The sequence below is a fragment of the Ailuropoda melanoleuca genome, chromosome 9 (genome assembly GCF_002007445.2).
Source record: "Ailuropoda melanoleuca isolate Jingjing chromosome 9, ASM200744v2, whole genome shotgun sequence".
Classification (NCBI taxonomy): Eukaryota; Metazoa; Chordata; class Mammalia; order Carnivora; family Ursidae; genus Ailuropoda; species Ailuropoda melanoleuca.
This window is the reverse complement of record NC_048226.1, coordinates 75,303,078-75,320,504: the sequence shown is the minus strand read 5'-3', so window position 1 is coordinate 75,320,504 and position 17,427 is coordinate 75,303,078. Positions and strand designations below refer to the sequence as shown.

The 17,427-nt window shown below is 38.8% G+C and overlaps 1 pseudogene; it reads left to right on the top strand.

Moving 5' to 3' along the window:
• Window positions 1-350: 350 nt before the first annotated feature.
• Window positions 351-13,518, top strand: LOC100463817 (annotated as a pseudogene).
• The last annotated feature ends 3,909 nt before the right edge of the window (window positions 13,519-17,427 follow it).

Sequence of the window (17,427 nt, the reverse complement as noted above, 5' to 3'; positions counted from 1 at the left end):
CATGAGCAGGAGTCTTGGAGGCCCCGTTCTCCCTTTCTCCTTGTGTTCTCATCAAGCAGTCTTCCCTTCACTGGCAGTCTCTGAGCATCCTTAGCTCTCCTGTTGTTTGAATACCTAAACAAGACTAGCAGAAAAGGAACTGCATGAAGCAATTTCATCACCTGTCCTGCTCTTAACCCAGTTTCCCTGAGGAAATCTGTGATTCATTCTGTACCATATTTCTTTTTTAAATGGAATTTTGTTGAGGCAGATTTTCCATAATTGGTATCTGGGAGGAATTATGGTTAATTTGTTATAGCAATAGCAATATTCTTGGAGAAAGTTTCTTGTAGAAATGTTTCACATTCAAGATGGAGGTGAGAGAATGTTCTCTGCCTCTGTGATTATATTAACAGCCACAGGTGTCAAGTTTTTGTCTATAGAATAATATTTAAATGTGAACCATAGTAAACAGAATATATTCATTTTGGGTCTCTTCTGTTCAGAGTACTTTACATGAGCTTTTCTCATGTAAATAAGGATAGGGATAGGTTATTTCAGACTTTTCCCCATGACAATGAAGCATTTATTCTGAAGGAAAGACAAGTACTGATGTATGAGCACTACGCATAAAGTTGCTACATATCCCAAGCCCCTGTTTGCATGTTCCAAAAGGCTTATGTAGGATTAGCACTTTGTGGGCAGTGAAGAAAAAGCAGAGGCTTTGGGGTTAGACTTTGATTAGAATCCTGGATATTCCTCTTCTTAGCTGTGTCATTGGTCAAGTTTGTCATCTCACTTTCCCTATGAGGAAAATAGAGGTGGTAAAACCAACCTCTCTAACTCATAGAAATGTGAGAATTAAACTAAATCATGGAACTACAACCTTAACAGACAATAGACAATTAGTAGACATGTATTTATTACATAGACCTCCCGTGGAGTTCCTAAAAGCTTTAGGCTTCCTTATGGGCAAAAATAGAGCAAAAACTGATTATTAGTAGTTGGGACAAGTTCGTCAAAGTTTCCCCTGCCTCTGGACTTAAATCTATCCGCTTAGACAGACATCAATTTGAATGTGCTTTTCTATCCTTAGACAGATGCTGATTTGCTGAAAGAAAACGTGCTTATAGATTTCATTCAAATAGGCTTTGATTCTAATGCTACTTGTGTGACTGCAAGTCTAGCCATAACTCTTGAATTTTAATCGCTTCTTACAAGCTGGTCAGGAAATATTCCCACATGTGTGCCACGTGAACCCAGAGCTGGCAGAACTAATGTCCTAGTAATTAAGAATTAAGGCTGAGACATCTAAAAATTTCTTACAGTTAAAATATGAGCTCATGGGTTAAAATGAATAGATGTTGGCACTTGACAATTTATTTTCTTCTACCCTTTTCACAAGTGTATCTGAACAAGACAATAGGGACCTAAGAACAATAGGTAAGGACTAATACTTTATTCCCTAGTGTACTTTAAAATTAATATTATTATCCTGAAGTACTCAGATGGATACATAGGACCTCACATGCACTTGTTTTCCCATTTATATGAACTGCCTGGAAAAACTCCCAAAGTACGGTTGTTACTAATATATTATATATAATTCAGATCTCCTTCTTTTAAAGGAGATGGTGAATTCTGAAGGCAATTACAAGAAACTGAATAATGGTTGCCATTTAGAACCTATCTCTTCAGTGTTCCCATTTCTTCACTTTTATTCTTGTCCTTTTATATCTTCATTAGAGGCATTTATTATAACTGGACATTTCTAATTGAAATAAAGTTCTCAGAAGCTATTGCTGCAAGCACAAGAAAGAAAATGTTAATTTTCAGAATGATTAACAGTATTTTTAAATTATAGAATGATTTTCCAAACTTCCCAACCATGAAAACTCAGATAAAGTCACTAAAGTTGGGGAAAATTATAAATACATTATGTGTTTTAAATCTTACATGTGCTTATACTCACAATATAGATTGTTTATTGATACCCTCATAAATTCAGATCAACATAGAGAAGGTAATTTAATGTTTTATTAACTAGATATTATGATATGCTAGTGAATGTTTACCCAGTCCATAGAGAGGGAAACAGTTTATTGAACACAGTCATGATGCCAAATGATTGAACTGAGCAGTGATTGGACTCAGAATCACTTTTCTAGCTTTCATATCTTATCAACCCCTTTATACTCAACTCTTGCTAGTCTGATCTATTTTCAGTTGCTGGAACTTCTGATACTCTCCCTTGCTTGTTGTTCACTCTGCTTAGAACATTCTTTCCTATCCACTGAAGCATCCACACTCCCTGGCTAGTATTTTCATGTGTCCATCATTCAGTCATCCGTGTATACTTCTGATGGTCAAGTACAATCCAGCACTAGTTCACGTGCAGGGTGGGAGAGGGATCTCATCATGACCAAGACACTCATGGCTTCTCTGCTTGAGGGATCTGCAGCTCTGGCAGAAGGAGGTTTTTCCATCCCCTTCCCTTCCCATGTTTCTTCTCAGCTCTGTCACTGATGGGGAGAGTCTGTTAGCCTAATAACTTTGACATTAAAAAGAAAGACAATCAATTGTTACAGACACAGGTTTGTTTACTTCATAGATTAACTTACCTAAGAGTTCTCTAATGAACCAACACCTCTAAGAGTCCACCATAATCTTCCCATAAAGGAGGCAGGAACAAGGCCCTTCCTGCTTTGACCTTCAGTGCAGAACTACCTCTGCAGAGCAGGAACCCTAGGTTAGGGGCAAAGGGGTAAAAAGCCCGTATGGTAAGGCAATAGAGACAAATCCCGATATTCGTTTGTTCTCTAAGTTAGAATTCTCTCTCGTAAAGGTTGCCGGGTCATTCTGCCCTCACTATAATCTATTATAATTACCTGTCCCTTTGCTCATTTTTCCCACTAAACTCTACGATTCCTCCTAATCTTTGTGTCCTCAGAGTCTATCCCAGAGCTTAGCACATAGCAGACACTCAGTAAATATTTGTTTAATGAAGGAATAAAGCAGAGCAGCCACCCGCTATTGTAATGGAAGTGGCCTGCAGGGGAACCATCCACCCAGCCCATCGCGTGACTAGTGTTGACAAGAGATCGCTGTTGTACAGCCATATGCTGTGACTCTGGAAAGAAACAATAATGTTACTTTCTGATAAGTGGTAATATGGTAGTGTGTCTAACTTCAGGTGCTAAACGTATTCCACTTCCATTTTTAGTGCTTGGTCCTATATTTAAGGCCGAGGGAAAAGAGATGGGAAAATTTGTGTGTCCATAACACCCCACAGTACACAAGGTAGTCTATTCACCGCTGGCATTTTGAAAATAAAATGGAATTTAGACACAGCAGACTTGGGTTTGAGTTAAGATCCTGTCACTTAATGGGTAGATAACCATGAGAACATTTATTCTCTGCTCTGAGTCTCAGTGTCTTCATTCGTGATACTAGGGTAAAAATATCTAGCTCTCCTATTTCCCCTCTAGAGATCTATCTACACTATTGTTCTCTACAATCAGATTTTGGTTTTATTGATATTCTGCACTGATTTTTCTGTTTTCTATTTCATTGAGTTCTACTCCTATCTTTCCCCCCCTTTTAAGGATTTTATTTATTTATTTATTTCAGAGAGAGAGGGGCAGAGGGAGAAGCAGACTCCTACTAGGCTCAATCCCAGGACCCTGAGATCATGACCTGAGCTGAAGTCAAGACTCTTAACCGATGGAGCCACCCAGGCACCCCTACTCTTATCTTTATAATCACCTTCCTTATGTGTGATTGGGGTTTAATTTGTTATTTTTTAAAAAAGATTTTATTTATTTATTTATTTGACAGAGAGAGACAGCCAGCGAGAGAGGGAACACAAGCAGGGGGAGTGGGAGAGGAAGAAGCAGGCTCCTAACGGAGGAGCCTGATGTGGGGCTCCATCCCAGAACGCTGGGATCACGCCCTGAGCCGAAGGCAGACGCTTAACGACTGTGCCACCCAGGCGCCCCTAATTTGTTCCTTTTTTTCTATATTTTTAAATGTAGAAATAGATCATTGACTTTAGACCATTCTTCTTCTCAACAATAAAAAGAAGAGGGTAACTTTGACCTCAACAAAAACATTTTTGTAGTGTATTTGTCAACATACACATAAAACCATTAGTAGATAATTGATTGAATATTTAAAAACATTTTTCTAACAAGTTTGCTGGGATATTATTTTGGCTAGATTAAAAACAACTAGTCAAAAGTTGTCCACAAATAACTCGTTATTTTAAAGTGGGTGTCTAGGTACTGAAGAAACAATGAGGGACTGGAAAAAACATTGAGCTTCAAAGCAGAAAATCTGAATTTTAAACCAAATTTACTGAGTGATCTTGAGCAAGCTATACCTTTCAGAGGCATGCAAATTATAGCCCCAGGATCTGTTTTGTGGCTACAGTTTCATTAGAAACAGCCACACTGTTCCTTTAAGTATGGTCTATGCCTTTCACATGATAGCCGCAGAGCTCAGTGGTCGTGACTAAGACTTAATGCTCCAGAATGTCTAAAATAATCACTCTCTGTCCCTTTACAGAAAAAGTTTACTGACTGTAGCATTACTGCCCCAGGTTCTTTATCTGTAAAATAGGAATGACAGCCCCCACTTCACAGGGCTGTTGCCAGGACACTTACTTTGGGATATTTGGGTGAAAACCTTCGGTACGGTACTTAGCTATAGCCATTGTGCAAGTAATGCTTGTTCACCTGCAATCTAAAATGCCCACCCACCACCCAATGTTTGATTTAAAACTATTTTCTTTTTAACCTTATGTTTATAAGGTGAAACAATTGTATGTCAAAAAGTAAAATCTCACCTTTTCCTTTTTAAAAACACTGTTATTTGTTTGTCATCATGACTTTGCCAAGTGATATAATCTTTATCCATCTTTGTGGTAAATAATTAAAAGGACCAGAGGAGATTTGAAATAATGTGGCTGATACAGTGCTGAACTCCACAGACTTTATGCAAATAGAAATGAGAGAGAATATTTCTGAGTTTTTAAATGGTAAGGATCGTAATTTTCTTTATACAGCAGCAAACAAAAAAGCCTGTAATGGAAGTCAAGATTATTGGTTGTTTTTTCTTGAATGACACTGTTAAAGATACAGGATTATTTTTTGCTTCAGTGTTTTATTAGAAATATATTGCATGGAAAATAAAATGATAATTTGGAAAGAAACAGGGATTCTGCATAAGGGACTGTTGTGGCAACTGCACGCTGCGTATACTGTAATTCTTAGCTAGTCATGCTGATTACAGCAAGTAGGTAAATAAGGAGAGGCAAGTCACCAGGAGCTATTTCCTCCTTGTAGAACTGCTTTTATTAAATTGCTCTCTGCTGTGATCATCAGCCTATATTGAGGTAAAATAGGAGAACATTAGTAAGCACATCCTGTCTGATCCTAGGACAATAACCAACATGTTCATCCTGAGAAATTGCTGTTTCTGTGTTATAAACCCTGTGTGTTGAGGAACTGATCAGGTTTCCCTTTGCCAGAGAACTTGGTAGAATGCTCAGGGCCAGATTTGTGACTGAGTTATAGCAACCATACGGATCTTTATGACGCACATTTTACCATCATTCCTAGTTACGTCTTAAGTCCTTTGTTTCTTCCTTTTGCTCTGCTTTTATTTATGCTAAGTATTTTATGTAATTTTGCAAGCCACATTCAATCTTTTCTGGAACAAGACTGGGTATAAATAGATAGGCTATAGGTAAGTGGATAGGTAACTTCCAGTAAAGTGCTAATATGTCTTTTGGTTCTCTCCTTGAAATACCTTATAAATAACAACAAAATAACTCCCAGCTTACCACTTGATAAATCTTATGATTTAAAGATAAATATTTAGACGGCGCGGAGCCATCGGCTGGGACCAGGCTCACTGCGCAGAGACGGCGCCCTGGTTCCGCCTAGGACTGTGCGGTGGCCGCTGCCACATCTGCAGCCCCAGAGCCCCCCAGAACCCCGGCGGCGGCAAAGGGAATTGCTGCTATTGTTCTTTCTCAAAAGGCAAGTTGGAAAACACGGTAACTTGAAAAAAGAGGCAGTTGAGAGATCTGCTGAGAAATTGACTCTTATACTTCCAGAAACATACAAAACTCAGCGGTATCCAGAAAAAACATCAAAAGGACAGGCCTACAGATGCATTCGTGTCAGTGTTTCAGAGTGGATCCTGACGTCCTGAAAGCCTGTGAGAACAGGGGCACCTCGTACATGGACCTAGGTTTGCCAAAGCAGCTCACTCTGTGCGAGGAGCCTCGGGAGGCGTGCTATCGGCTAGGGACGGAGAGAAAAACAATGCGTCCGCTGGTGTCAGCTTTGAAAATGACAATGAGAGGGCCGTCTGGGTGACTCATCGGTTAAGCATCTCCCTTCCTCTTGGGTCATGATCCTGGGATCTTGGGATCGAGCCCCACATCTGGATCCTTGCTCAGCGGGAAGCCTGCTCTCCCTCTCCCTCTGCTGTTCCCCCCTCTTGTCCTCTCTCTCTCTCTCTGTCTCTCAGATAAATAAATAAAATCTTAAAAGAAGAAGAAGAAGAAGAAGAAGAAAAAGAAGAAAGAAAGAAAATAAAATGACCATAAGAACAAGGAGGAAATCTCCACGCAGGTTACCAGGGCCCTTNTCTCCCTCTCCCTCTGCTGTTCCCCCCGCTTGTCCTCTCTCTCTCTCTCTGTCTCTCAGATAAATAAATAAAATCTTAAAAGAGGAAGAAGAAGAAGAAGAAGAAGAAGAAGAAAGAAAGAAAATAAAATGACCATAAGAACAAGGAGGAAATCTCCACGCAGGTTACCAGGGCCCTTGACAGCGTTAGCTCTGATGTTCACTCAGGATCCTCTTCTTCAAACAAAGAAACTAGCAAGGAAATAGAAGAACCCAATTGGGTGAGGGTGACCCCACTCCCTGTGGACCAGATTCCAGAATTGATATTCCTGCCTCCTCCAAGGTGGCACCCTTTCCCAGAAAGAAGCCAGGATTGTGCCAAGGGAATGCCCATCAGAATCACGACCCTCCTCCTATTCCATCTGGTTATCCAAATCAGGGAAGGAAGAATAAACCCTATCACCCAAATCCGGTTACAGGGGTACCTCCTCCTGGAATGCATGGTGACAGGTTCACCGGATTGATCTCACATGTTAGCACTCTGCCAGCTCCTTTTGATTCTCTGGTGGTGTCAGTGTTGGGAGAAGGTAGAATAAGCCTGACCGCATATTAAAAGCTAAATGTTCATACTAATAGTAGTAAAGTTAGATGGGCCAAACCATCAAACTTATTTTTATGGAGAAGTTCTTGACAATAATCTTTCTTAAAAAATATATATGCACTTTAAATGTATTGATATAGTTTGAGAAACTTTATTAAAGTTAGTCAAGTACCTGAGTTTTTAATGTAGGACTTGAGTATTTATATACTGTGCATCAACTCTGTAGGATATGAGGACACTGAAGCAGCAGGCGGTCTGTTCTAGCATCTTTGAGCATTTCCTTTATGGAAGGTATGTAAGTTATTTATACACATGGAAATCTCCTTTATGTCATTGTTTAGAAGAATTGCATGAATCATGTCGCAAATAAAAAGTAGTGTGAGGCAAAAAAATAAATAAATAAAGAGAAATATTTAGTTACAGGAGTCATTTGGCTCCCTATACATATACAAAAACATGGAAATAATTTTGGCTGCTACCAACCCACTCTTTTCTAAGGTAAGCCTGTGATTTAAATGCCAAATTCTTACTGAACTATCAAAAAGAAGGAATGTTTATGGTCTGTATTCAAACTATCCAATCACAGAAATTTTATTTGCTTGATAAAGATTATTGGAATTGGTTGCATTTAAAAAAGTTATGAAGTGGAACTATAAAAAGTATATATATTTTTAATACATGACAAATTGTATATCATTAATTAAATTAAGTAGGTATTTGTTGAACAATGTCTGTGTGTCAAAAAATTTGCAGAACTGTGGATACAGCACTGAATAAGACAAAACTCTCTCCTCTTGATACTTTTTAAGAATAGCTTTATCATAGTAGGGGGTTCTAAGAGTTGAGAAACAAATGGAACAAATTTATAGCAACATTATCTTATTGATTCTGATCTGTGAGGCTTAATGCTGAAAGTGTATGATATTTTTTAAGAGATTTGTTACCTACCTAGAAATCATAAAATCCTCACCTGAAGTTGAAGATACAGAGGCAGGTAGATCAAAAAGAAGACAAATTTGACTCACTGTGGTCTTGGATCCCTGAGATGCCATTGGCCTGGAGGTGGTACTAAGTTTTTCTGTAAGTGGGGGGGGGGGTTCCCACTTCTGTGGAGGGTGACAAGAGAGACAGAGAATGGAAAATAAACACTAGTCAAACAGGTACATCATGGAGTGGGCCAAGATTGAGGGAACACTTATAAAGAGAGTGAAAACAGAACTTGGGGCTACAATCTAGTTCGGAGGTAGAGACTGTCAGAGGTACTGTGGCGCTGTGGCGTCAGAAACTGCCCGATTGTTAAAAACAAAAAGCAACTTCGTACTTAAACTCCATTACTGTTTCAGGCCTTCTTTCCTTTATTCAACCTGCTCGCCTGTCAGAAATTTTCTCTCCCTTATCCTTCTGAACTCAGTGAGGTTTCGTCTTCTCCAGAACCTTCCCCCATAACCCTGGTTGAATGAAATTACCTTTATTGGTTCTCATACTACCCTGGACCTACCTCCATTATTTTTTTCATATTATTACATATGAAATTTTCCTTTGAAGTGTCTGTCACTCTCATTAGACTAAGAGGTTCTTTGATGGTGTGGACGGTGTAGATGGAGGCCAACTTCTTTGGGTGCTAAGGAAAGATGTAATGAGTTAAACTGAACCGAATCAGGCAAGCAGTGAAGAACCAGTGAGCATGAAGGCACTCTGTGTACCATAGATCACATTCTCCAGCACCCGCCAAGCCTGACAGATAATATTAATAAACAAGGACGTGTTCTGTGTAAGGAGAACAGCTACTCCAATCCAGATAGTTGTTACCAAGTGGGATTGCAACCCCCTATTGGGAGATCTGAGGTTTTGGAGAAGTCAAAAGGGTCAATGTTTTAAGTAAATATTTCTATCTTAGATCTTTGTGGCAATACTTTCCCTTTTAAAGATTCTTTTTGGGCCAAGAAAACCTGGCTGTTACCAGCAGGGGTATGCCAGTTGTGTCTCTGATGTCATATTTCAACTAGGGATTTTTTTGCTATGAACTACAAAAAACCAACTCTAGATACATGAGACAAAACAACAAAACAGTAAACAGAAGAAAAGAAAAAGAAATATAGTGGAAGGATACAGGACTAAGGATAATCAAAGAATGGGAGGAATAGCTGAATAACCAGGTTTGAAACGGGACAGAGCCTGAGTAGTGTTAGCCAATCTTGGAGACCAAAAGTCATGGACAGAGGAGTAGCTGGACTCCAGCATGACTTCGATACTGGTATGGTTGCCAGAAGTAGCAAATAACAATACTGGACACCAGTTAAATTTGACCTTCAACTTCAGATAAACAACCAGTAATTTTTTAGTATAAGCATGTCCCATGCAAACTTTTATTTTCACAATTCTAATTACTAGGAGTCAGAGTCTGAGTTCCTTAATTTGGTCACACATCTATCCTTAGTCCCCTGAATGAGCCATCTAGGAACACCGCAAGTAATGAAAGAGAGAGAGACTTCTAAAAGAAAATTGGGGTCTTCAACCACAGGAAAAGGTAAGGAATGTTAGGATGTCAAAATGGACCATTTTCTCTCTCTCTCTATTTCTCAATCATCAATATCATTATTCATTATTGTCTTTTTACATACACACTTAATAGGGTGATACTAAAAATATGTTTTAAATGTTGATAAGTCTGGATCAAGGTTCTCTTCTGTGCTGCATGTTATCCGTTCAGGGGCTGGACTGTGGGCAGGAAGTCCGCGGTCCCAGTGGCAGATCCAAGGAAGGGCTGGAACGGCACTAGGAGCTCTTGTTAGCAGCTCTTTATTGCTCAATATACAAGTATTAGATGGCACAAGGATAAACTTTAAGAAAGTGATTGTCTTTGTTTAGGAACTAACCCGATGGGAGGTTTTGACAGAGTTTGGGTGCCGCTATGAATAATGGAGGAAGAGAAAGCTACAATATTCGGTGAGACGTTAACATGAAGTGGAATCAGTGCCAAGGAAGAAACTGGAGAGTAGATAGGAAGCAGCAGTGTGAGGGTGCACACAGCCACTGGCTGGGCTCTGGAGAAGGACGGTCTTTGAGGAACGCCTGGCGGCATGGCAGCTAAGCGACTTTCAAAGGATGATGTTTAATATCAAAATTTAAATTGGTTGTTGTGCTAAAGTGGCAAAGAAATGCCTTATGAGAGTAGTTTGGGAAGAAATAATATAAAAGGAGGTATGTTCTCCATGTGGGTCAGTGCAGACAGGAGAGAAAAGAACAGTCATGGGAAGTGGGGTGTGAGTGAGTTTGAGAACTCGTGGATGCAGAAATACAGAACGTGGGCACCATGGGAAGTGTGAGCTGTTAAGAATCCCTCTGAATTTGGTGTGTATAGTGGGAGGGGGAAGCTAGCATTTTATAAAAGTTTAACTAAATATCAGAGTACAGGGTGACTCCAGCTGACATTTGAGTCATACATATGACCTAGATGGATAATTTATATGATGCAGTTGTGGCTTTTATATTAACCACAAATTCTTTCTTTCTAAGGATTGTTAATGTCTCGGCTGTCAGGAGTGGCCAACTCTGTCTCAGTCCTGTTCCTGGGTCCCAGTGTCTTCTCTTGTGTCATTCTTTTCATGTCAAATCTTGTGTTGCTCAAATCTCAAGTCTCCCTCTTTCTTGTAAGTTGCAAATGTTCTTTGTTGCCCTCTGTGTTTAGCTGGAGTCTAGTAATTACGGTACAAGGGTTAAGTTAATGGAAAGTTAATCTATGCTTCCACTATTGCTGCTTCTATTCATACTCTCTATTTTATTTCTTTAACTTTCTATTTTATATCTGCACATTCCACATGGTGCTGATAGTATTGTGAACAGGAAGCAGTTCCACCTGTTTGGGAGCATAGGACTAAGATCATGGGCTCTTGGGCCAGACCATCTGGATTAAAAATCTTGGCTCCACCACTTGTTATCAAGCTACGAGACCCCTCTGTGCCTCAGTGGCCCCCTCCTGTAACAAACTTAATGGGGTTATTATTTTAATAGGGTTCTTATTTTAACTGGGTCTCCGAATTATAGAACTGGATGAATCTGATTGTTGATGTATGACCAACTCTCATTATTGCTCCATTCAAGGTGACTTTTTTAACCATCTCTCTGGGGTGACCCTTATGAAACCATCCCCAGAAATATAAAACTAGGACACTGACAATGGCTGATTCTATCTCCTATCCCTTTCTTTCTCTCTCATCCATGGCAACTACTATCCCAGATGTGGTGCTTACCATTGTCCCTCTTTCCTGGCGGCACATTTCTATCATATCTCTTCACCAAAAAGTTTTAGTCATTTTTAAATTTATAAAATGAAAATGTCAGACTATACTTAAACTTCTGTGACTTTTTTTTTCCTCCTAAAATTATATCGCTGGGATTCATCTGTATATTTGCATCTAGGTGTAGTTCGTTTGTTTTGACTGGTGTAGAGTACTTTATTCTGTCAGCAAACCAAAGTAACACAATTTATTTTCCGTTTCTTCTTTCAGTTTCGTTATTTCCAAGTTTTTGCTACTACGCAACAGGGCTGCTATAAACATCTTTGCCCAGGTTTCCGGGTGGAGGTACACAGGACGTTCTCTTAGACGCGTACCTAGAAGAATTGCTGGACTGCAGTCTATGCATCTGCTCTACTTTACAAGATAAAACCAAACTGATTTCCAACATACGGAGGCATTTGCAGTTGATTTTTGGTATTCTATAAGGAGGTTTTCTTATACCTTATCCTTCTGTTTCCTTATGTATAGCCTTCATCTAATTCCATTTGTGTAAAAGCCTTTTTCCCCAAATGATTTGGTGAGCTACCTCTTCTATATATCAAAGTTGCACATATGTGCGGGTGTCTCTTGCGATCTGTAGTTCACTGATCGATTTTTCTGTCCCTCCACCAAGATAAAATTGTTATAGCTTTAAAGCAAGCCTAGAAATTTGGTAGTGTGTGAGATATCCTGCATCCTTTGGCCTTCCATATACATTTTAGAATCTGCTCTTCCTCTCATAAACATGTGTATCTCTCTGTCTATTTAGTTCTTTAATGCCTTTCAATGAGGTCTATAGATTTCCCAAGATGTCTCTCACATCTTTTGTCAGGTTTAATTCTGTATCTTTGATTTTTTTTGTTGTTGCTATTTTAAAGCGAAGCTTCTCTTTCATTAAATTTTCTAACTGTTCCTGGTGTATAAGAGTGAATATTCTCCTTGGTAACTTCTTTCATTATTTCTAATAACTTGTCTCTAGATTCTTTTGGGCTTTCTATGTTAATGATAATATTGCCTTCAAATAATATTTATTTTTTACTCTCAATTCTTATAGTCTTAGTTTCTATTTCTTGTCTTAATTTGATAGAAGTGGTGAGAATGGGCATCTTCATCTGTTTTCTATTTTTCCCAATTTAGTGTGGTGTTCACTGTAGCGTATGTTGCTGTTCTTTACATACCCTTTATTATCGTAATTTACTGAGGGTTTCATTAACTTTTTTACTGGGTCTGTGAAAAAGGTCCTGTGGCTTTTCTCCTTAAACTGTTTACATGGTAAATTACATTGACAGATTTTATAACACTGAACCAGCTGTACATTCTTGGGATGTACCCAAGTTACTCACTGAATATTATCACTTTTATGTATTATTGAATTAAAACTGTTAGTATTTGGTGTAGGATAGTTTGCGTTGATGATCAGGAGAGAAATAGGCTTGCTTACCCTCCTTTGTCTGGCTTTGTTCTCTCGGTTGCTGTCTTCACGGAATCAATTTAGGAATACTTCATCTTTCCATTCTCTAAAATGTTTGAAGGACATTGGGTTGATCAGTACCTTAGAAAAATTAACTGTACTTGCCTGTGAAACTATATGTGCCTAGTGGTACAGGTAGAATTCTGCTAAATGTTAAATATTTAGCTTTGGGTTGTTGGTTGGGGTGAGAAGCAGAGTGGCTAATCTGTACTGCCTGACAGTGTCCTTGATGTAAATTCTCCCACCATGACTGATTTCAAGCTACTGATGTCAGTGTGACATCACCAAACAAGGCTGGAAATGGCTCTCCCAAGACTCCAGCATGACCGTAACTTCTGCTTTTGCCCTGCAGTCACTCTAAGTGCAGAGGCAGCCTCAGAAATTGGAGTCAGGTGCTCTAAAGGTGATCAAACCCTGGATGATGATTTGACATCAAACCTCTCCTCACACTCCTCTCCCAGCCTGCCAGGTACACTGGGGAAAATGACCAGTGCATCTTTGCCTCCCTCCTCAGACCTCTTACCTGCAAGGGTGACGGTGGGAGCAGACTAACTCATCCAGGATGAAATGGGAGGACAGGGAGTGGAATTAGTGGATCACATGAAACCCATAAATGTCTTCATCTACAAGGAAACTTCAAGGTAAACTATATTAAAATGCTGGGATTTTCTTTACACAAGAATTTGAGTGGGTGTTTTGGAAGACTCTTGCTGGATCTCTAGCTGGATCTCCTGAGATGTTGCAGTGGCTCTCCTTTGGCATTTTCTCATTAGTTAACTAATTAATATGTATTAATAAGTAATAAATACTTGTTTATTAAATATTAACTAAATATTAAATGTTTTATTTATTTAATATATTTATATTAAATATTAATGGCTTCTAAAAGAATATTTTCTAATAAATATTTTATAACATAATAATAATTTATAAAATATGGCTAAATATTCATTGCACATCTGTTCTAGCCACTAGAGCAAGCACTGCTGTAAAGTACCAGGAAAACAGCATGAGTAAAAGAGACACAGATTTCTGTATTCTCCAAATCAATTCTCTTCCCATCCTGTTTCACATAAAAAAAAAAAATCACACATTCTTTGACTTGCCTTAAGAGGGAGTGTAGTCACTTTGGGCAAGCTGTGGAAACTTGCCTTAGCCCCACCATCAAAGCAGCTCCTACGCTCCCGTCTGCTGCCTTCCAGATTTCCAGAGACTAAGAGGTCAGATCAGTCTGCTGTGTCCCTAATAATGGAGGTTCTCTGAGTGGTCTTGTTGAACACCCCTCTCTAACCCCCTCAATCCTTAGACTTGTTTTGAGGGCACTGGAGTCACCTGTCACCCTTTCTTGAAGGAAAGGGGCTTAGGGTGCAAAGGGTAGATTTTGCCAAATAAATTTCCTTACAAAATCGTCTTCTTCACCTGCACTCTCTTGATGATGCACGGTCATTGAGGGCAGTGGTCAAGAAAGAATTCTTGAGATGTTTTACAGTGCGAAAAGTTGCTTTATCTATAGTATGGGGACAAGACCCATGGGCAGAAAGAGCTGCACTTGTTATTCTGAGGTGCGACTAATTATATATTTTTATGAGTCAGTTGATGGTGGAGGGAGTGGAGGGGTAGAGATGATGGAAATCTCTAAGGCGATTTCTGTATGTTACAGGTGACTTACAGGAACCAGGAGGTCAGGTCTGCCTACTGTCACAGTAAGGTTGCTTTTAGTCTCTAGTAAAGCCTGAACATTAATTCAGCTGTGAGTTCCTTGCGGAGTGTCCCATTCCGCATGTCTCAGGTATTTCAATGGGCTGCAAGTTGTAAGGAAATGTAATTTTATCTACATTTCTCTTGCCTTTGTTCTCCTCATCACTGGCGCTCTCTTTCATCGCTCCTTTGTGGATAAGATCTTGTTCTTAGTGTTACAAAATCACCTTTCAGCTGCAATTTTTCCATTTCTACATGTGGTCAGTCCTTTGAGCCACCTCTGTCTTGAATGCAGTATTTTCATCCGGCACTCTCAATCAAAATGCCAGGGTTTAAACTATCTGAGACCCATGACAATAGCTATGAGACATCGGACAAGTTACTTAATCTGTCTGTGCCTCAGTGTCCTCATTTATAGAATGGAGTTTACAGAAGTTCCTGCCTCATGTCTTTATCATGAGAGTTAAAGTATGAAAAACTCTTAGAATAAGGCTTGGACCATTGTAAGCCATTGCTATTTTGTAGCCTTTCTCTGCGCCTCAGCTGAAACTTCTAAATCAGCATCCTGTTGCTTTATTCTGTTTCCTTTTAACCTCATTTATTTTTCTGTCCTTGGGCTGATTGGGATTCAAGTCCATCCAAGGCACTCATTCATACCTAGGCTTCTGCTGGTGATGACATGCTCCCACATGAGTTTTTTCCTCTTTTCTGTTCACTATGTACAGTTTACATAATTATGAAAAATGAGCTGCTTCATTAAATTTTCCTAAGCTTGTTTTTGAAAAAGCAACTTCTAAGCTATTACCAAGCAAGGAAGAGAGTATAGTAATCATTTTTCTTTTTTAGTGGCAGCTAGAAATTAGAGCTTTCTGTGGGAGGAATTTAGTAGTAACTTTCAATGCTGGTTTCTTTATTTTGTCTTTCAAGCAGGTAATTCTTCAGTTAAGACTGAGTGACTCTTTTAAAGAAGTTAAGGCGATAATCTTTTATGATGTTAATGATGGTTGGAAATAATATCTCCTCTCAATTTGTGACATATTTGAGAGAACACACCTCTATTTAATTGCTTTTCTCTGATTTTTCAAAGGTTATAATAGTTGAACTCTAAGTTCACACTAAGATCATTAGAGTCATAACTCAAACAATGTGAAACTGGACCACTTGATGCAAAATTTCTTGATTTCTTGATGTAAGACCTCTAGAATTGCAAAGTAACCAAATTCAATATTTTACCTACTAAGTAGAATTCCGGTGCCAGAAAAATACTCTGCAGTTTTTCTCACTGAAGGTCATGGAATTTTTGAATATTCTCCAGTGGAGATCAAGCCAGGTTATAATTCACACAACTTTAGGTCAGTTTTGTAAGCAGAAAAATTGCCATCTATAAAAAAGTAGGAAAGTTCCTCTAGGGAATTAGAACCTCATATATTTCAGCAAAAAGCGATTAAAAGCTATTTTTGTGGAAGGGTTCTGGAACTTCATGTAGTAAAAAAGTTTAGCCCAAACATTTTTTTTCTGGATTGGTTTTATCAGCCAAATAACAGGTTTTATGTTTTTTTTTTCTTTCCCTGCTTGTTTGAATTTAGTTGATTGTTTGAATTATTCAAATCTACCTTTTGTTTTGGTATTATGAGAACGAATAATTCCTGAATGTATTTCATGGAATGATGCTGGTCCTGTGAGATATTCATTCATTCATTCATTCATTCAGTTCTTATTTATTGAGTACCTGCTGTATGTTAGAGATAGTTGTTGGGGATAAAGAGGNTTCATTCATTCAATTCTTATTTATTGAGTACCTGCTGTATGTTAGAGATAGTTGTTGGGGATAAAGAGGTAAATAAACAGAAAAGATCTCTGCTCACAGTTTACACTCTAGTAAAGGAGAGGAGAAATAAGCTAATAAACTGGTAATTCTGTAATATCATGTAGTAAATAGTACTCTTAAGAAAAATAAGATAAGGTAAAGGGCTAAAGAATAGAGAAGGAGATTATTACATAAAATGGTAAAAATATTCTGATAGTGGTGTATCTGAACAGAGATCAGAATAGGGTCGGTGAGAAAGGCATAGAGGTATCTGGGGAAGAATGGTCCAGGCAAAAAAAAATAGCAGGGGGAAGAGCCCTAAATGGCAAAAGAGTGCTTGACATATTCTAGACATAGCAAGGCAGTCAGTGTGGCCCATGGAGGCATATGTGAAACAGATATTGAAAGAAGTGAGAGACCAGATCACATAGGACTTTCTGGTGTTGCCATGCCAAGTTGATGTGAAGCCATTGGACATTGTTGAGCAAAGGGAGGGTGACATATTTGATTTGTGCTTTAAAAAAGATAATTTTGATTGCTAAGTGGAAAAATGTATGGCACGTTGGGAGGGGAGGTAGGATACTGTAGTATTTTTTTTCCTTAGGATTCTACGGTCAAACAAGTTTTGGAGACACTGTATTACACAAAGGTGAGTATTAAGGGATTATTTTTGCAGAGCCTTAATATGTTGACGTATCTTGTGTATCTCAAACAGTGTGATGGAATATGGAATTTCCGATTTCACCACGAAAATATTATTTTTAGGGACCCTCTTCAGAGATCAGTGTTCATAGTCTTCACGTAGGGTGTTGCCGATGCCAACACCACCTAAATAAATCATCTGTCCTTTGAGAAACATAAACACTTTCAAACAGAGCTGAGGGGGAAGCTTTCTATCAGAGTGGCTCATAATTTCTTCTGCGACCTTAATTCCTGACCCTAGTGAGATTGTTTCC